The 6,491-nt window shown below is 43.5% G+C and overlaps 1 long non-coding RNA gene across 1 annotated transcript; it reads left to right on the top strand.

Annotated features, from left to right (window-relative positions):
• The first annotated feature begins 1,813 nt into the window (after positions 1-1,813).
• LOC121600501 lies at positions 1,814-3,307 on the top strand. The gene is made up of 4 exons (XR_006005833.1): positions 1,814-2,136; positions 2,210-2,281; positions 2,376-2,681; positions 2,767-3,307. It is a non-coding gene; the product is annotated as an uncharacterized LOC121600501 (long non-coding RNA).
• Positions 3,308-6,491: the final 3,184 nt, after the last annotated feature.

The raw sequence follows: 6,491 nt of genomic DNA, 5'->3' as shown, positions 1-6,491 counted from the left end.
CGATCACATGGCAAAGCTCCAACGCAGTGACACCGAAACAATGCAATATTTAAAAAATGCACCTGCAAACACAACACTAACTCTGAAAGAGTTCAACATGCCCGGAACAAAAACGGCAATTTTCTGCGACACATCTACCGCAAAAATCAGGCCATTCGTTCCTCTGCCGCTCAGAAGACGAATTATAGCAATACTACATAATATATCGCACCCGGGAATAAAAGCAACAACACAAATGATCTCTGAAAGATTCGTTTGGCCTTCCATGCGCAAAGATTGCAAACATTTCGTCACACACTGTTTAGCATGCCAAAAAACTAAAATCATACGTCACAATCACACTCCGATAAATCATATAAACGTACAAGATCACAGATTTTATCACGTCCATATCGACTTAATAGGCCCATTACCACCATCAGAAGGGAATCTTTATTGTCTAACAATGATAGACAAATTCACTCGTTGGCCCGAAGCAATTCCACTTCCTAACATGACTGCAGAAACCGTAACAAAAGCGTTTGTAAATCATTGGGTATCGAGATTCGGAGTGCCAGCGAAAGTTACAACAGATCAAGGCAGACAATTTGAGTCAGAGCTCTTTGAACAAATATTTGTAACACTGGGCATAGATCACTTACGAACAACACCTTATCATCCGCAAGCTAATGGTCAGATCGAACGAGTACACCGACAGTTAAAATCCGCAATAATGTGCCACGACCGTACACGATGGACTGAGGTATTACCAATCGTATTATTGGGTCTACGGTCAACAATAAAAAAAGATATCGGCGCAACTGTAGCAGAGCTTACGTACGGTACAACGCTTCGTTTACCCGGAGAGTTTTTTGATACTAGTAAATCTCACGTAAACGCGACTCCGGAATACGTTGACAAGCTAAAAGAAATAATGAGCCATGTAAAAGCAACACAAACTCAGCACCACAACAAATCCCAACCATACGTTCAAACAGAGTTGCAATCGTGCACGCATGTGTGGCTTCGTATTGATGCCGTTAGACCGACACTAACACCTCCGTACGACGGACCTTTTAGGATCATTAGTAAAAAAGAGAAAACGTTCGTCATATGCGTTAGGGGTCGAAACGTCGATGTATCGATAGATCGTGTAAAGGCAGCACACAAAGACACACAGGAACAACCAATCGCTCAAGAAGATCCTCTCTCGGAAACAAACACGACAGGGCATGATAGAAAAAAACGTACACTACACGATTCGGCCGTTCGATCACAATACCGCAGCGCTATTAATTTTCAAAGGGGGAAGTGATGTAGGGAACTATGTTAAGAAACTGCTCGACAGCAAGATTAGGGAACTGCTCGATAGCAGCATTAGGAAACTGCTCGATAGCAGCATTAGGAATCTGCTCGATAGCAGCATTAGGAAACTGCTCGATAGCAGCATTATAATATAATCGACCAACTCGTGGGCGTAAACAAGGCGCATAAGATACTTGTCCTTATGCGCCTCGATGTGACAATAGCGAATAAACGCTCTCTTGTATCCTGAACCTCAACCGAGTAAGACGCCTTTCTAAAGCTCATCCGAAGCCCCTGTGCTAGTGTTAGGGAACCGTATAATTTCCCTAAAATATCTTCACCAATAGAATCCACAATTGTTAGTCTGTACCTTCCCCCTTTTCTATCTCCTTCTATTGTTGCTCAGGAGATGGAAATCCCGGCAAACAATGCGAGGGTTGGTGAGGTACCTCTCGCTCTAATTTATCTAGTCTAGTCTAGTTGCCTCGCTTCCTCCTATAGCGATTCTGTCGAGCTGAGCTTTCACGTCCCTCACCACCGATCTCCTTCCTACCCCTCGCCTAAGATCGTCTGACGTCTCGCCTGACTGCTTTCGTTGTGTTGGTGCTCTGCGGCTGCTGTCACTGTAGAAATTAGGTTGTGTGTGTAAAAAAACGTAAACAGTGTTGTTGGCTGATCAATTTTGGTAAGTTTTTTAATAATTAAGTTCTTAATTTTACGTAAGTAAGTGCCATTTTAGCTAAAGTAAGTGGTAGAAGTCCTCCCCAATGCGTGCTGGCTCCGTCGGAAGCGATACGTGTATGTACCGGCGTAGAAAAGTGGCGTGATGAACAACACAGCACAAGACAGCGGGTAAGTGTTATCCAGCGATTATCATGATGAAGAAACACTTTATTAATAGACTATGACCTCTTTTAACTTGCAGATATAATGCAGAAATGATATGGGCCTGCCGCAGGTGTTTGCGACTGTGCGTTGCGTTGTGGTGTATGATTCGGTAAGTTGTAAGTGGGCCACGAAAGAAGAAGAAGATTGTTTGGTGAAGCTAGCGACTAGGATGCTAATCATTGTGTTTATTCCTTTTTTTGCAGCCAATTTTCCTCTATCCTGGAACGTGGGCTTACGATGAACCATTAAAGAACATCCTCCGGGAGCTGTACGGCGACGAATCGAGCTCTACCAGCACAGCACGCTAGAGACCCATCCGGCACCGGGTGCCCCGATTGCGCCGTCAGACGGTGTCGAGCGCGCTCGTTCACAACGTTCGGGGCAGGAATTCAACCCTTCGGATCTGCATTATCCGCTGCCCCACAATAGCTGCAGCAGCAACAGGACCGAACCGACCGCACTACTGATTGCGGTCAAATTTCCTGGCAGGAGAAAAAAAAACCCCACGAGTGAGTTCCTTCTAGATGCACTATCGCTACATCTAGATCTGTTGTTTTATCTTCCCTCTAAAGCAAATGTTTTATATTCCCTCAGGTGTATCGATTTCATCGACGGCCGCTCGCTGGCAGCACCAACATGCCACCGAATAACCCCGGAAAGGCGACAAACACTCATCTCCAGCGGCAAATTGGTAACATTAACCCACTTTCGCACATCTATACGACGTCACGTTAATAGTGTTATTGTGTAAATTGTAAAAAAAATACGTTAATGAGTTAAGATTAATCTTAAGTGCGCTTTAAGGCATACATCGATATGCCTAATTTTAGGTTAAGTGTTTTGAAATGCGCGTGTGTGCGAAGGGTCGAAATGAGCGCTAAGCAAACTAAGCGGCCGCGTAGGGCCCCGTCGTCTTGAGGGGCCCCAAAAAAGGAACCCATCCCCCGCTCGCAAGTTAAATTGATACTCAATCCTTCTCTAGTTTAGAATATTTCCCTGCTAGACGCTTAAACCAAACTTACATTTATGCGACTGCTTAGGGCATCCACTCGTATGTGCGGTTTTTACATAACATTTAAGATAAATAAATCTAGTTTCTTCTTCTTCTTTGGCTCAACAACCGATGCCGGTCAAGGCCTGCCAACCCACTTGTGGGGTTGGCTTTCAGTGACTTATTGATTTCCCCCCATAGCAGGATAGTCAGTCCTACGTATGGCGGCACGGTCTATTTGGGGCTTGAACCCATGACGGGCATGTTGTTAAGTCGTACGAGTTGACGACTGTACCATGAGACCGGCTTCTAGTTTATATTCTCATAAATCACTACGCATTTTTAAAGGGGGAATAAGCATGATGACATATATTTAGTTTGTTAGAAGGTTCGTATGCACGTTCACTAGTTGATTTTGTCTGGATTTTTGCGGACTGCGTTTCGATTTCGTATGTCGTTTTGCCTCGTCTTGTGTTTTACAAACCCCAATAGCAAGGATGCTGCTAGTTTATCATTGGATTAACGTGGTGGATCTGGTAGCTTGTAGCGCACCATACTCGCCTGTCCGCGATGGGTAGACCATGTCCTACTCCTGGTACTGAACGATCCAGCCCATAGTCGTTCTCAAAGATAGACAAAAGGAAGCTGTTCATGGTGTGTCAAATAATGTGTAGTAGATGGTACAAGATAGGTACCAGCGGATGAGAGAGTCCGTTTCTAACGTTGTATTATCAGTTGGTTACACGTTCAAACTGATGTGCAAAGATCACGGCCCGATGAGGGCTCACCGTTGAAAGAGGCGCTGTCAGCGTGTGATGTCCTCAGTGAGGATGTTGACACGGAACCGAGAGTGGCCGTTGTCTCCCTCCTCCTCCTCCCCCCTTCCCACCTTCCCCCCTCCCTTCGGAAATGCGTGTGTTTTTGTATGTGGCTTTCTTCTTCTTCTTCCTTATGTAGGTGGCTATATAATCATGTTTTAAAAGAAATAAACCAAAGAGCTGTTGAACGACGTTTATGTGTTCTTTTGTCGCACATTTTGTATACATTTTATTGTGCGGACAGGGAAGGAAAGGTATCTGGATGCATTTCAGATTTAAGGGTTGTAAATAAAGGATAAACAAAGGATGATAATATCATGCCCGTAAGGACTGGCCAACCGGGTGTGTGGTACTAAAAAAGACGCTAAAGCTTGCATTGACTAGCATGACCAGGTAGATGGGTACGACAAATAGAAGAAGAAAAAAAGGATAATGAAAAGAAGCAGTTAGTAGAAGCTTCGGATGAGAACTTTGCTGCTAAAGAAGAGGGAAATGTCGTTGCATGTGGATGGAATGATGAGGTTATGGGTGGTTCGGGTGATGAATGGTTGGGAGCGGAGATAAAAGAATTAGCGAAGCCAGTTTACCTCTTTCTATGCGTTGTATGAGGAATCAATTAAAATAGTCAAATTGTATTGAATTGTGGGTCAATTTTCGGGAAAATAAGGAAAGAAAAAAATGCAACATTTTTTAACACATGAATACATTATCTCATATGGCCGTTAAAACCAGCTTACATCGGGTCGAGATCAACATTGGAGTATCACATGTGATAAAAAATCAAATTTCCGGTACGCAACCAATCCTTCATATTCGCTCGTTTGAAATTGGCTTCATAGCCGTTGATCGACATGGCGATCAAATGGCCACATCAGAAACGGCACGGAACGGCAACCACCAGCATGGTACAAATAATGCTTCAACACCAGAATTGATCGGCTCTCGCATCGTCAAGGTCACAGGTAAAACCAAATACACTACATATATAAGAACCAATCGCCAATTCAGAGATACAACTACAACTCTACCATATACCAGTATCAGCTGATGATCTATCGCACATAAGCGAGCGGCGCGTGCAAATAAGAGGAAGGGGCCTGACGGAAGAGAGGACAGGGGAAGGCACCGGGAGAGAGAGTGTGTGTGGTCAAAAATTTTGGCCATTTAAATTTTGCCCACCAACACCGTTGCATTTTGGAGCTTTTTTCTTGCCCGAAAGAGATAGCCATACACTTGACATACAGCTGTCTCGCTCATATGACACTTCCAAGGCTCGCAAGCTCTTTCATGCGAGGGCTCTGGAGCAGTGAACTTGTATGGCGTGCGAGCCCTCGCGCGCCCTCGCAAATCGCTGTCACTTGCACTGCGGGATAATACTTAATAATACAATAATACTTAGTGATTTCAATGCCCTACATTCTACCTGGGGTAACCCTGGCTCTGTAACTCGAGGCCATATGCTACAGGAATATTTTTGATACCTGTAGTATAGAGGTTATTCATAACACCACAGCCACACGTACCTGTCCCACTAGTGGACAAGGTACTATTTTAGATTTTTGTGCTCTCTCCTCTTCTATAGCTTCTAGTTTTTTTCTGTTTACATTTATAACGATACATATGGTGATCACCAACCACTTTTTGTCCATAGTCATCAACTAAGACACAGCCATCAAAAACGTCCCAGGTGGAAATATGAGGAGGCTGACTGGGAAAAGTACAAAATAGAAATGACATACACACTACCCTTAGAAGATCCTCCCTCCCTTACACGTTTTACAGAGACAATTAAAAATGCAGCCTTATCCAGTATCCCTCTTACAAAGGGTACAGTTGGCAGAAAGATCGTCCCCTGGTGGAATAAAACAGTTGCCCTTGCCATTAAGACTCGACGAAAAGCACTCAAGAGACTGCAAAGCTCAAAAAAAAAAGAAACAATATTTTTACACCGCTCTTGGCCGACCAATACCAAAAAGCTAATCGGGAATCAAGAGAAGCCGTCAAATTTGCAAAGAATCTATCTTGGGGCAATTTTGTTTTTAAAATTAACCCTAAGACAACCACCTAACTAATATTCCAGAAAGTTGCAATTTTATCCGGTGAAAACCACAAATCAACTCCAATCATTCTAAAAACAGGTAACACTATTATTCCACCATCAGAAATATCTGAGGCTTTAGCTAGATATTTTTATGATACATCTGCAACACATAATTTTCCATCTCATGTTCTAACCCATAAATTCATCTCTGAGTCCAGACCCCTTCCACCCATTGACGCTTCCCACCAAAATTACAATAGCCTTTTTTCTCTTAATTAGCTTGATTGGGCTCTTCATAAATGCCGTGGCATGTCTTCAGGCCCGGACAACATAGGTTATCCAATGCTTCCGAATCTACCTTACCGGTCCAAAAAAGTCCTCCTTCATATTTACAATAATATTTGGTCTTCCGGAAACATATCGGATGACTGGGAAACCTACTTCACAATTCCCATTCCAAAACCCAATA

The sequence above is a fragment of the Anopheles merus genome, chromosome 3L, assembly GCF_017562075.2.
Source record: "Anopheles merus strain MAF chromosome 3L, AmerM5.1, whole genome shotgun sequence".
NCBI lineage: Eukaryota > Metazoa > Arthropoda > Insecta > Diptera > Culicidae > Anopheles > Anopheles merus.
Note: the sequence above shows the minus strand (reverse complement) of the source record. Positions and strands in the feature narration are given on the sequence as shown.